This window comes from Protomyctophum bolini (genome assembly GCF_963924005.1).
Source record: "Protomyctophum bolini genome assembly, chromosome: 7".
Classification (NCBI taxonomy): domain Eukaryota; kingdom Metazoa; phylum Chordata; class Actinopteri; order Myctophiformes; family Myctophidae; genus Protomyctophum; species Protomyctophum bolini.
In genome coordinates this window covers 19,908,412-19,922,312 of record NC_137868.1, presented here as the reverse complement: position 1 = coordinate 19,922,312, position 13,901 = coordinate 19,908,412, and positions in this window count along the sequence as shown.

Below are 13,901 nucleotides of genomic sequence, written 5' to 3'. Positions count from 1 at the left end.
ATCGTACGGCATACTATAGCGCGCCGTTTTTCATCATTTTTGACGATTTGAAAAAAATGACGAAATGACAAAAACGATGGGTTATAGCCCATGTTTTTTGAAATTTTGAAAAAAAAAGTTAGCCTCGTTTCTCATCATTTTGGACCGTGGGCTATAGCCCATATCGTACGGCATACTATAGAGCGCCGTTTTTCATCATTTTTGAGGATTTGAAAAAAATGACGAAATGACGAAAACGATGGGTTATAGCCCATGTTTTTTTAAATTTTGAAAAAAAAAAGTTAGCCTCGTTTCTCATCATTTTGGACCGTGGGCTATAGCCCATATCGTACGGCATACTATGGCACGCCATTTTTCATCATTTTTAAGGATTTGAAAAAAATGAAAAAATGAAAAAAACGATGGGTTATAGCCCATGTTTTTTGAAATTTTGAAAAAAAAGTTAGCCTCGTTTCTCATCATTTTGGACCGTGGGCTATAGCCCATATCGTACGGCATACTATAGCGCGCCGTTTTTCATCATTTTTGAGGATTTGAAAAAATGACGAAATGACAAAAACGATGGGTTATAGCCCATGTTTTTTGAAATTTAGAAAAAAAAAGTTAGCCTCGTTTCTCATCATTTTGGACCATGGGCTATAGCCCATATCGTACGGCATACTATAGCGCGCCGTTTTTCATCATTTTTGACGATTTGAAAAAAATGACGAAATGACAAAAACGATGGGTTATAGCCCATGTTTTTTGAAATTTTGGAAAAAAAAGTTAGCCTCGTTTCTCATCATTTTGGACCGTGGGCTATAGCCCATATCGTACGGCATACTATAGAGCGCCGTTTTTCATCATTTTTGAGGATTTGAAAAAAATGACGAAATGACGAAAACGATGGGTTATAGCCATAGACTGTAAAAAATATGGACAAAGCGTCCCGCGGGTCTAACGTGAACGTAAAATGAAGCCTGTCAGTCCTTGCAATGGAAGTCGCCATCTTTCTAGATCCGTTTTGGCCCAGTTCAGGCCAGCTGGCCCATTGGCTGGCCCAGACAACGAGGCGGGACTTCCCCCTTCTTCTTCGTTGGTTTTTATTTTGACTCGAGTGGGTGGGGGATCCCGTTCATAGACTGTAACGGTAGCCACGCCCCTCAGAACATGCGCGACTTTATGGTAATTTTTCTAATAAATGGGACCATAATTTTCCAAAAAGAATATTATGACATTAGAAATGAGACTTTAAACTAGTGACTGGAAGCAAAAAGTATTCATGACCATGTTTATTAAGGTAATACAGTCTAGGTGAAGTTGGGCCCAAATACATGGACTTCTATGGGGCTATGGGTTTTTTTGAGCCCAATGAGAGCGCCACAACAGGCCATTATATGAACTTTCATTTCCTTAGTGGCTTCACAAAATATCCGTCTGACTGCCCCCCTGGTTATAGCCCATGTTTTTTGACATTTTGAAAAAAAAAGTTAGCCTCGTTTCTCATCATTTTGGACCGTGGGCTATAGCCCATATCGTACGGCATACTATGGCACGCCGTTTTTCATCATTTTTAAGGATTTGAAAAAAATGAAAAAATGAAAAAAACGATGGGTTATAGCCCATGTTTTTTTGAAATTTTGAAAAAAAAAGTTAGCCTCGTTTCTCATCATTTTGGACCGTGGGCTATAGCCCATATCGTACGGCATACTATAGCTGGCCGTTTTTCATCATTTTTGAGGATTTGAAAAAAATGACGAAATGACAAAAACGATGGGTTATAGCCCATGTTTTTTGAAATTTTGAAAAAAAAAGTTAGCCTCGTTTCTCATCATTTTGGACCATGGGCTATAGCCCATATCGTACGGCATACTATAGCGCGCCGTTTTTCATCATTTTTGACGATTTGAAAAAAATGACGAAATGACAAAAACGATGGGTTATAGCCCATGTTTTTTGAAATTTTGGAAAAAAAAAGTTAGCCTCGTTTCTCATCATTTTGGACCGTGGGCTATAGCCCATATCGTACGGCATACTATAGCGCGCCGTTTTTCATCATTTTTGAGGATTTGAAAAAAATGACGAAATGACAAAAACGATGGGTTATAGCCCATGTTTTTTGAAATTTTGAAAAAAAAAGTTAGCCTCGTTTCTCATCATTTTGGACCATGGGCTATAGCCCATATCGTACGGCATTTTTCATCATTTTTGAGGATTTGATAAAAATGACGAAATGACAAAAACGATGGGTTATAGCCCATGTTTTTTGAAATTTTGAAAAAAAAAGTTAGCCTCGTTTCTCATCATTTTGGACCATGGGCTATAGCCCATATCGTACGGCATACTATAGCGCGCCGTTTTTCATCATTTTTGACGATTTGAAAAAAATGACAAAATGACAAAAACGATGGGTTATAGCCCATGTTTTTTGAAATTTTGGAAAAAAAAGTTAGCCTCGTTTCTCATCATTTTGGACCGTGGGCTATAGCCCATATCGTACGGCATACTATAGAGCGCCGTTTTTCATCATTTTTGAGGATTTGAAAAAAATGACGAAATGACGAAAACGATGGGTTATAGCCCATGTTTTTTGAAATTTTGGAAAAAAAAGTTAGCCTCGTTTCTCATCATTTTGGACCATGGGCTATAGCCCATATCGTACGGCATACTATAGCGCGCCGTTTTTCATCATTTTTGAGGATTTGAAAAAAATGACGAAATGACAAAAACGATGGGTTATAGCCCATGTTTTTTGAAATTTTGGAAAAAAAAGTTAGCCTCGTTTCTCATCATTTTGGACCATGGGCTATAGCCCATAACGTACGGCATACTATAGCGCGCCGTTTTTCATCATTTTTGAGGATTTAAAAAAAATGACGAAATGACAAAAACGATGGGTTATAGCCCATGTTTTTTGAAATTTTGAAAAAAAAGGTTAGCCTCGTTTCTCATCATTTTGGACCGTGGGCTATAGCCCATATCGTACGGCATACTATAGCGCGCCGTTTTTCATCATTTTTGAGGATTTAAAAAAAATGACGAAATGACAAAAACGATGGGTTATAGCCCATGTTTTTTTAAATTTTGAAAAAAAGAAGTTAGCCTCGTTTCTCATCATTTTGGACCGTGGGCTATAGCCCATATCGTACGGCATACTATAGCGCGCCGTTTTTCATCATTTTTGAGGATTTAAAAAAAATGACGAAATGACAAAAACGATGGGTTATAGCCCATGTTTTTTGAAATTTTGAAAAAAAAAGTTAGCCTCGTTTCTCATCATTTTGGACCGTGGGCTATAGCCCATATCGTACGGCATACTATAGAGCGCCGTTTTTCATCATTTTTGAGGATTTGAAAAAAATGACGAAATGACGAAAACGATGGGTTATAGCCCATGTTTTTTTAAATTTTGAAAAAAAAAAGTTAGCCTCGTTTCTCATCATTTTGGACCGTGGGCTATAGCCCATATCGTACGGCATACTATGGCACGCCGTTTTTCATCATTTTTAAGGATTTGAAAAAAATGAAAAAATGAAAAAAACGATGGGTTATAGCCTATGTTTTTTGAAATTTTGAAAAAAAAGTTAGCCTCGTTTCTCATCATTTTGGACCGTGGGCTATAGCCCATATCGTACGGCATACTATAGCGCGCCGTTTTTCATCATTTTTGAGGATTTGAAAAAAATGACGAAATGACAAAAACGATGGGTTATAGCCCATGTTTTTTGAAATTTAGAAAAAAAAAGTTAGCCTCGTTTCTCATCATTTTGGACCATGGGCTATAGCCCATATCGTACGGCATACTATAGCGCGCCGTTTTTCATCATTTTTGACGATTTGAAAAAAATGACGAAATGACAAAAACGATGGGTTATAGCCCATGTTTTTTGAAATTTTGGAAAAAAAAGTTAGCCTCGTTTCTCATCATTTTGGACCGTGGGCTATAGCCCATATCGTACGGCATACTATAGAGCGCCGTTTTTCATCATTTTTGAGGATTTGAAAAAAATGACGAAATGACGAAAACGATGGGTTATAGCCATAGACTGTAAAAAATATGGACAAAGCGTCCCGCGGGTCTAACGTGAACGTAAAATGAAGCCTGTCAGTCCTTGCAATGGAAGTCGCCATCTTTCTAGATCCGTTTTGGCCCAGTTCAGGCCAGCTGGCCCATTGGCTGGCCCAGACAACGAGGCGGGACTTCCCCCTTCTTCTTCGTTGGTTTTTATTTTGACTCGAGTGGGTGGGGGATCCCGTTCATAGACTGTAACGGTAGCCACGCCCCTCAGAACATGCGCGACTTTATGGTAATTTTTCTAATAAATGGGACCATAATTTTCCAAAAAGAATATTATGACATTAGAAATGAGACTTTAAACTAGTGACTGGAAGCAAAAAGTATTCATGACCATGTTTATTAAGGTAATACAGTCTAGGTGAAGTTGGGCCCAAATACATGGACTTCTATGGGGCTATGGGTTTTTTTGAGCCCAATGAGAGCGCCACAACAGGCCATTATATGAACTTTCATTTCCTTAGTGGCTTCACAAAATATCCGTCTGACTGCCCCCCTGGTTATAGCCCATGTTTTTTGACATTTTGAAAAAAAAAGTTAGCCTCGTTTCTCATCATTTTGGACCGTGGGCTATAGCCCATATCGTACGGCATACTATGGCACGCCGTTTTTCATCATTTTTAAGGATTTGAAAAAAATGAAAAAATGAAAAAAACGATGGGTTATAGCCCATGTTTTTTTGAAATTTTGAAAAAAAAAGTTAGCCTCGTTTCTCATCATTTTGGACCGTGGGCTATAGCCCATATCGTACGGCATACTATAGCTGGCCGTTTTTCATCATTTTTGAGGATTTGAAAAAAATGACGAAATGACAAAAACGATGGGTTATAGCCCATGTTTTTTGAAATTTTGAAAAAAAAAGTTAGCCTCGTTTCTCATCATTTTGGACCATGGGCTATAGCCCATATCGTACGGCATACTATAGCGCGCCGTTTTTCATCATTTTTGACGATTTGAAAAAAATGACGAAATGACAAAAACGATGGGTTATAGCCCATGTTTTTTGAAATTTTGGGAAAAAAAAGTTAGCCTCGTTTCTCATCATTTTGGACCGTGGGCTATAGCCCATATCGTACGGCATACTATAGCGCGCCGTTTTTCATCATTTTTGAGGATTTGAAAAAAATGACGAAATGACAAAAACGATGGGTTATAGCCCATGTTTTTTGAAATTTTGAAAAAAAAAGTTAGCCTCGTTTCTCATCATTTTGGACCATGGGCTATAGCCCATATCGTACGGCATTTTTCATCATTTTTGAGGATTTGATAAAAATGACGAAATGACAAAAACGATGGGTTATAGCCCATGTTTTTTGAAATTTTGAAAAAAAAAGTTAGCCTCGTTTCTCATCATTTTGGACCATGGGCTATAGCCCATATCGTACGGCATACTATAGCGCGCCGTTTTTCATCATTTTTGACGATTTGAAAAAAATGACAAAATGACAAAAACGATGGGTTATAGCCCATGTTTTTTGAAATTTTGGAAAAAAAAGTTAGCCTCGTTTCTCATCATTTTGGACCGTGGGCTATAGCCCATATCGTACGGCATACTATAGAGCGCCGTTTTTCATCATTTTTGAGGATTTGAAAAAAATGACGAAATGACGAAAACGATGGGTTATAGCCCATGTTTTTTGAAATTTTGGAAAAAAAAGTTAGCCTCGTTTCTCATCATTTTGGACCATGGGCTATAGCCCATATCGTACGGCATACTATAGCGCGCCGTTTTTCATCATTTTTGAGGATTTGAAAAAAATGACGAAATGACAAAAACGATGGGTTATAGCCCATGTTTTTTGAAATTTTGGAAAAAAAAGTTAGCCTCGTTTCTCATCATTTTGGACCATGGGCTATAGCCCATATCGTACGGCATACTATAGCGCGCCGTTTTTCATCATTTTTGAGGATTTAAAAAAAATGACGAAATGACAAAAACGATGGGTTATAGCCCATGTTTTTTGAAATTTTGAAAAAAAAGGTTAGCCTCGTTTCTCATCATTTTGGACCGTGGGCTATAGCCCATATCGTACGGCATACTATAGCGCGCCGTTTTTCATCATTTTTGAGGATTTAAAAAAAATGACGAAATGACAAAAACGATGGGTTATAGCCCATGTTTTTTTAAATTTTGAAAAAAAGAAGTTAGCCTCGTTTCTCATCATTTTGGACCGTGGGCTATAGCCCATATCGTACGGCATACTATAGCGCGCCGTTTTTCATCATTTTTGAGGATTTAAAAAAAATGACGAAATGACAAAAACGATGGGTTATAGCCCATGTTTTTTGAAATTTTGAAAAAAAAAGTTAGCCTCGTTTCTCATCATTTTGGACCGTGGGCTATAGCCCATATCGTACGGCATACTATAGAGCGCCGTTTTTCATCATTTTTGAGGATTTGAAAAAAATGACGAAATGACGAAAACGATGGGTTATAGCCCATGTTTTTTTAAATTTTGAAAAAAAAAAGTTAGCCTCGTTTCTCATCATTTTGGACCGTGGGCTATAGCCCATATCGTACGGCATACTATGGCACGCCGTTTTTCATCATTTTTAAGGATTTGAAAAAAATGAAAAAATGAAAAAAACGATGGGTTATAGCCTATGTTTTTTGAAATTTTGAAAAAAAAGTTAGCCTCGTTTCTCATCATTTTGGACCGTGGGCTATAGCCCATATCGTACGGCATACTATAGCGCGCCGTTTTTCATCATTTTTGAGGATTTGAAAAAAATGACGAAATGACAAAAACGATGGGTTATAGCCCATGTTTTTTGAAATTTAGAAAAAAAAAGTTAGCCTCGTTTCTCATCATTTTGGACCATGGGCTATAGCCCATATCGTACGGCATACTATAGCGCGCCGTTTTTCATCATTTTTGACGATTTGAAAAAAATGACGAAATGACAAAAACGATGGGTTATAGCCCATGTTTTTTGAAATTTTGAAAAAAAAAGTTAGCCTCGTTTCTCATCATTTTGGACCATGGGCTATAGCCCATATCGTACGGCATACTATAGAGCGCCGTTTTTCATCATTTTTGAGGATTTGAAAAAAATGACGAAATGACAAAAACGATGGGTTATAGCCCATGTTTTTTTAAATTTTGAAAAAAAAAAGTTAGCCTCGTTTCTCATCATTTTGGACCGTGGGCTATAGCCCATATCGTACGGCATACTATGGCACGCCGTTTTTCATCATTTTTAAGGATTTGAAAAAAATGAAAAAATGAAAAAAACGATGGGTTATAGCCCATGTTTTTTGAAATTTTGAAAAAAAAGTTAGCCTCGTTTCTCATCATTTTGGACCGTGGGCTATAGCCCATATCGTACGGCATACTATAGCGCGCCGTTTTTCATCATTTTTGAGGATTTGAAAAAAATGACGAAATGACAAAAACGATGGGTTATAGACCATGTTTTTTAAATTTAGAAAAAAAAAGTTAGCCTCGTTTCTCATCATTTTGGACCATGGGCTATAGCCCATATCGTACGGCATACTATAGCGCGCCGTTTTTCATCATTTTTGACGATTTGAAAAAAATGACGAAATGACAAAAACGATGGGTTATAGCCCATGTTTTTTGAAATTTTGAAAAAAAAAGTTAGCCTCGTTTCTCATCATTTTGGACCATGGGCTATAGCCCATATCGTACGGCATACTATAGCGCGCCGTTTTTCATCATTTTTGACGATTTGAAAAAAATGACGAAATGACGAAAACGATGGGTTATAGCCCATGTTTTTTGAAATTTTGGAAAAAAAAGTTAGCCTCGTTTCTCATCATTTTGGACCATGGGCTATAGCCCATATCGTACGGCATACTATAGCGCGCCGTTTTTCATCATTTTTGAGGATTTGAAAAAAATGACGAAATGACAAAAACGATGGGTTATAGCCCATGTTTTTTGAAATTTTGAAAAAAAAAGTTAGCCTCGTTTCTCATCATTTTGGACCATGGGCTATAGCCCATATCGTACGGCATACTATAGCGCGCCATTTTTCATCATTTTTGACGATTTGAAAAAAATGACAAAATGACAAAAACGATGGGTTATAGCCCATGTTTTTTGAAATTTTGGAAAAAAAAGTTAGCCTCGTTTCTCATCATTTTGGACCGTGGGCTATAGCCCATATCGTACGGCATACTATAGAGCGCCGTTTTTCATCATTTTTGAGGATTTGAAAAAAATGGCGAAATGACGAAAACGATGGGTTATAGCCCATGTTTTTTGAAATTTTGAAAAAAAAAGTTAGCCTCGTTTCTCATCATTTTGGACCATGGGCTATAGCCCATATCGTACGGCATACTATAGCGCGCCGTTTTTCATCATTTTTGACGATTTGAAAAAATTTACGAAATGACAAAAACGATGGGTTATAGCCCATGTTTTTTGAAATTTTGAAAAAAAAAGTTAGCCTCGTTTCTCATCATTTTGGACCGTGGGCTATAGCCCATATCGTACGGCATACTATAGCGCGCCGTTTTTCATCATTTTTGAGGATTTAAAAAAAATGACGAAATGACAAAAACGATGGGTTATAGCCCATGTTTTTTGAAATTTTGAAAAAAAAAGTTAGCCTCGTTTCTCATCATTTTGGACCATGGGCTATAGCCCATATCGTACGGCATACTATAGCGCGCCGTTTTTCATCATTTTTGACGATTTGAAAAAAATGACGAAATGACGAAAACGATGGGTTATAGCCCATGTTTTTTGAAATTTTGGAAAAAAAAGTTAGCCTCGTTTCTCATCATTTTGGACCATGGGCTATAGCCCATATCGTACGGCATACTATAGCGCGCCGTTTTTCATCATTTTTGAGGATTTGAAAAAAATGACGAAATGACAAAAACGATGGGTTATAGCCCATGTTTTTTGAAATTTTGAAAAAAAAAGTTAGCCTCGTTTCTCATCATTTTGGACCATGGGCTATAGCCCATATCGTACGGCATACTATAGCGCGCCATTTTTCATCATTTTTGACGATTTGAAAAAAATGACAAAATGACAAAAACGATGGGTTATAGCCCATGTTTTTTGAAATTTTGGAAAAAAAAGTTAGCCTCGTTTCTCATCATTTTGGACCGTGGGCTATAGCCCATATCGTACGGCATACTATAGAGCGCCGTTTTTCATCATTTTTGAGGATTTGAAAAAAATGGCGAAATGACGAAAACGATGGGTTATAGCCCATGTTTTTTGAAATTTTGAAAAAAAAAGTTAGCCTCGTTTCTCATCATTTTGGACCATGGGCTATAGCCCATATCGTACGGCATACTATAGCGCGCCGTTTTTCATCATTTTTGACGATTTGAAAAAAATTACGAAATGACAAAAACGATGGGTTATAGCCCATGTTTTTTGAAATTTTGAAAAAAAAAGTTAGCCTCGTTTCTCATCATTTTGGACCGTGGGCTATAGCCCATATCGTACGGCATACTATAGCGCGCCGTTTTTCATCATTTTTGAGGATTTAAAAAAAATGACGAAATGACAAAAACGATGGGTTATAGCCCATGTTTTTTGAAATTTTGAAAAAAAAGTTAGCCTCGTTTCTCATCATTTTGGACCGTGGGCTATAGCCCATATCGTACGGCATACTATAGCGCGCCGTTTTTCATCATTTTTGAGGATTTGAAAAAAATGACGAAATGACAAAAACGATGGGTTATAGCCCATGTTTTTTGAAATTTTGAAAAAAAAAGTTAGCCTCGTTTCTCATCATTTTGGACCGTGGGCTATAGCCCATATCGTACGGCATACTATAGCGCGCCGTTTTTCATCATTTTTGAGGATTTAAAAAAAATGACGAAATGACAAAAACGATGGGTTATAGCCCATGTTTTTTGAAATTTTGAAAAAAAAAGTTAGCCTCGTTTCTCATCATTTTGGACCGTGGGCTATAGCCCATATCGTACGGCATACTATAGCGCGCCGTTTTTCATCATTTTTGAGGATTTGAAAAAAATGACGAAATGACGAAAACGATGGGTTATAGCCCATGTTTTTTTTAATTTTGAAAAAAAAAAGTTAGCCTCGTTTCTCATCATTTTGGACCGTGGGCTATAGCCCATATCGTACGGCATACTATGGCACGCCGTTTTTCATCATTTTTAAGGATTTGAAAAAAATGAAAAAATGAAAAAAACGATGGGTTATAGCCCATGTTTTTTGAAATTTTGAAAAAAAAGTTAGCCTCGTTTCTCATCATTTTGGACCATGGGCTATAGCCCATATCGTACGGCATACTATAGCGCGCCGTTTTTCATCATTTTTGACGATTTGAAAAAAATGACGAAATGACAAAAACGATGGGTTATAGCCCATGTTTTTTGAAATTTTGAAAAAAAAAGTTAGCCTCGTTTCTCATCATTTTGGACCATGGGCTATAGCCCATATCGTACGGCATACTATAGAGCGCCGTTTTTCATCATTTTTGAGGATTTGAAAAAAATGACGAAATGACAAAAACGATAGGTTATAGCCCATGTTTTTTTAAATTTTGAAAAAAAAAAAGTTAGCCTCGTTTCTCATCATTTTGGACCGTGGGCTATAGCCCATATCGTACGGCATACTATGGCACGCCGTTTTTCATCATTTTTAAGGATTTGAAAAAAATGAAAAAATGAAAAAAACGATGGGTTATAGCCCATGTTTTTTGAAATTTTGAAAAAAAAGTTAGCCTCGTTTCTCATCATTTTGGACCGTGGGCTATAGCCCATGTCGTACGGCATACTATAGCGCGCCGTTTTTCATCATTTTTGAGGATTTGAAAAAAATGACGAAATGACAAAAACGATGGGTTATAGCCCATGTTTTTTGAAATTTAGAAAAAAAAAGTTAGCCTCGTTTCTCATCATTTTGGACCATGGGCTATAGCCCATATCGTACGGCATACTATAGCGCGCCGTTTTTCATCATTTTTGAGGATTTGAAAAAAATGACGAAATGACAAAAACGATGGGTTATAGCCCATGTTTTTTGAAATTTAGAAAAAAAAAGTTAGCCTCGTTTCTCATCATTTTGGACCATGGGCTATAGCCCATATCGTACGGCATACTATAGCGCGCCGTTTTTCATCATTTTTGACGATTTGAAAAAAATGACGAAATGACAAAAACGATGGGTTATAGCCCATGTTTTTTGAAATTTTGAAAAAAAAAGTTAGCCTCGTTTCTCATCATTTTGGACCGTGGGCTATAGCCCATATCGTACGGCATACTATAGCGCGCCGTTTTTCATCATTTTTGAGGATTTAAAAAAAATGACGAAATGACAAAAACGATGGGTTATAGCCCATGTTTTTTGAAATTTTGAAAAAAAAAGTTAGCCTCGTTTCTCATCATTTTGGACCATGGGCTATAGCCCATATCGTACGGCATACTATAGCGCGCCGTTTTTCATCATTTTTGAGGATTTGAAAAAAATGACGAAATGACAAAAACGATGGGTTATAGCCCATGTTTTTTGAAATTTTGAAAAAAAAAGTTAGCCTCGTTTCTCATCATTTTGGACCATGGGCTATAGCCCATATCGTACGGCATACTATAGCGCGCCGTTTTTTATCATTTTTGAGGATTTGAAAAAAATGACGAAATGACAAAAACGATGGGTTATAGCCCATGTTTTTAGAAATTTTGAAAAAAAAAGTTAGCCTCGTTTCTCATCATTTTGGACCATGGGCTATAGCCCATATCGTACGGCATACTATAGCGCGCCGTTTTTCATCATTTTTGAGGATTTGAAAAAAATGACGAAATGACAAAAACGATGGGTTATAGCCCATGTTTTTTTGAAATTTAGAAAAAAAAAGTTAGCCTCGTTTCTCATCATTTTGGACCATGGGCTATAGCCCATATCGTACGGCATACTATAGCGCGCCGTTTTTCATCATTTTTGAGGATTTGAAAAAAATGACGAAATGACAAAAACGATGGGTTATAGCCCATGTTTTTTGAAATTTAGAAAAAAAAAGTTAGCCTCGTTTCTCATCATTTTGGACCATGGGCTATAGCCCATATCGTACGGCATACTATAGCGCGCCGTTTTTCATCATTTTTGACGATTTGAAAAAAATGACGAAATGACAAAAACGATGGGTTATAGCCCATGTTTTTTGAAATTTTGAAAAAAAAAGTTAGCCTCGTTTCTCATCATTTTGGACCGTGGGCTATAGCCCATATCGTACGGCATACTATAGCGCGCCGTTTTTCATCATTTTTGAGGATTTAAAAAAAATGACGAAATGACAAAAACGATGGGTTATAGCCCATGTTTTTTGAAATTTTGAAAAAAAAAGTTAGCCTCGTTTCTCATCATTTTGGACCATGGGCTATAGCCCATATCGTACGGCATACTATAGCGCGCCGTTTTTCATCATTTTTGAGGATTTGAAAAAAATGACGAAATGACAAAAACGATGGGTTATAGCCCATGTTTTTTGAAATTTTGAAAAAAGAAGTTAGCCTCGTTTCTCATCATTTTGGACCATGGGCTATAGCCCATATCGTACGGCATACTATAGCGCGCCGTTTTTTATCATTTTTGAGGATTTGAAAAAAATGACGAAATGACAAAAACGATGGGTTATAGCCCATGTTTTTAGAAATTTTGAAAAAAAAAGTTAGCCTCGTTTCTCATCATTTTGGACCATGGGCTATAGCCCATATCGTACGGCATACTATAGCGCGCCGTTTTTCATCATTTTTGAGGATTTGAAAAAAATGACGAAATGACAAAAACGATGGGTTATAGCCCATGTTTTTAGAAATTTTGAAAAAAAAAGTTAGCCTCGTTTCTCATCATTTTGGACCATGGGCTATAGCCCATATCGTACGGCATACTATAGAGCGCCGTTTTTCATCATTTTTGAGGATTTGAAAAAAATGACGAAATGACGAAAACGATGGGTTATAGCCCATGTTTTTTTAAATTTTGGAAAAAAAAAGTTAGCCTCGTTTCTCATCATTTTGGACCGTGGGCTATAGCCCATATCGTACGGCATACTATGGCACGCCGTTTTTCATCATTTTTAAGGATTTGAAAAAAATGAAAAAATGAAAAAAACGATGGGTTATAGCCCATGTTTTTTGAAATTTTGAAAAAAAAGTTAGCCTCGTTTCTCATCATTTTGGACCGTGGGCTATAGCCCATATCGTACGGCATACTATAGCGCGCCGTTTTTCATCATTTTTGACGATTTGAAAAAAATGACGAAATGACAAAAACGATGGGTTATAGCCCATGTTTTTTGAAATTTTGAAAAAAAAGTTAGCCTCGTTTCTCATCATTTTGGACCGTGGGCTATAGCCCATATCGTACGGCATACTATAGCGCGCCGTTTTTCATCATTTTTGAGGATTTAAAAAAAATGACGAAATGACAAAAACGATGGGTTATAGCCCATGTTTTTTGAAATTTTGAAAAAAAAAGTTAGCCTCGTTTCTCATCATTTTGGACCGTGGGCTATAGCCCATATCGTACGGCATACTATAGCGCGCCGTTTTTCATCATTTTTGAGGATTTAAAAAAAATGACGAAATGACAAAAACGATGGGTTATAGCCCATGTTTTTTGAAATTTTGAAAAAAAAAGTTAGCCTCGTTTCTCATCATTTTGGACCATGGGCTATAGCCCATATCGTACGGCATACTATAGCGCGCCGTTTTTCATCATTTTTGAGGATTTGAAAAAAATGACGAAATGACAAAAACGATGGGTTATAGCCCATGTTTTTAGAAATTTTGAAAAAAAAAGTTAGCCTCGTTTCTCATCATTTTGGACCATGGGCTATAGCCCATATCGTACGGCATACTATAGCGCGCCGTTTTTCATCATTTTTGACG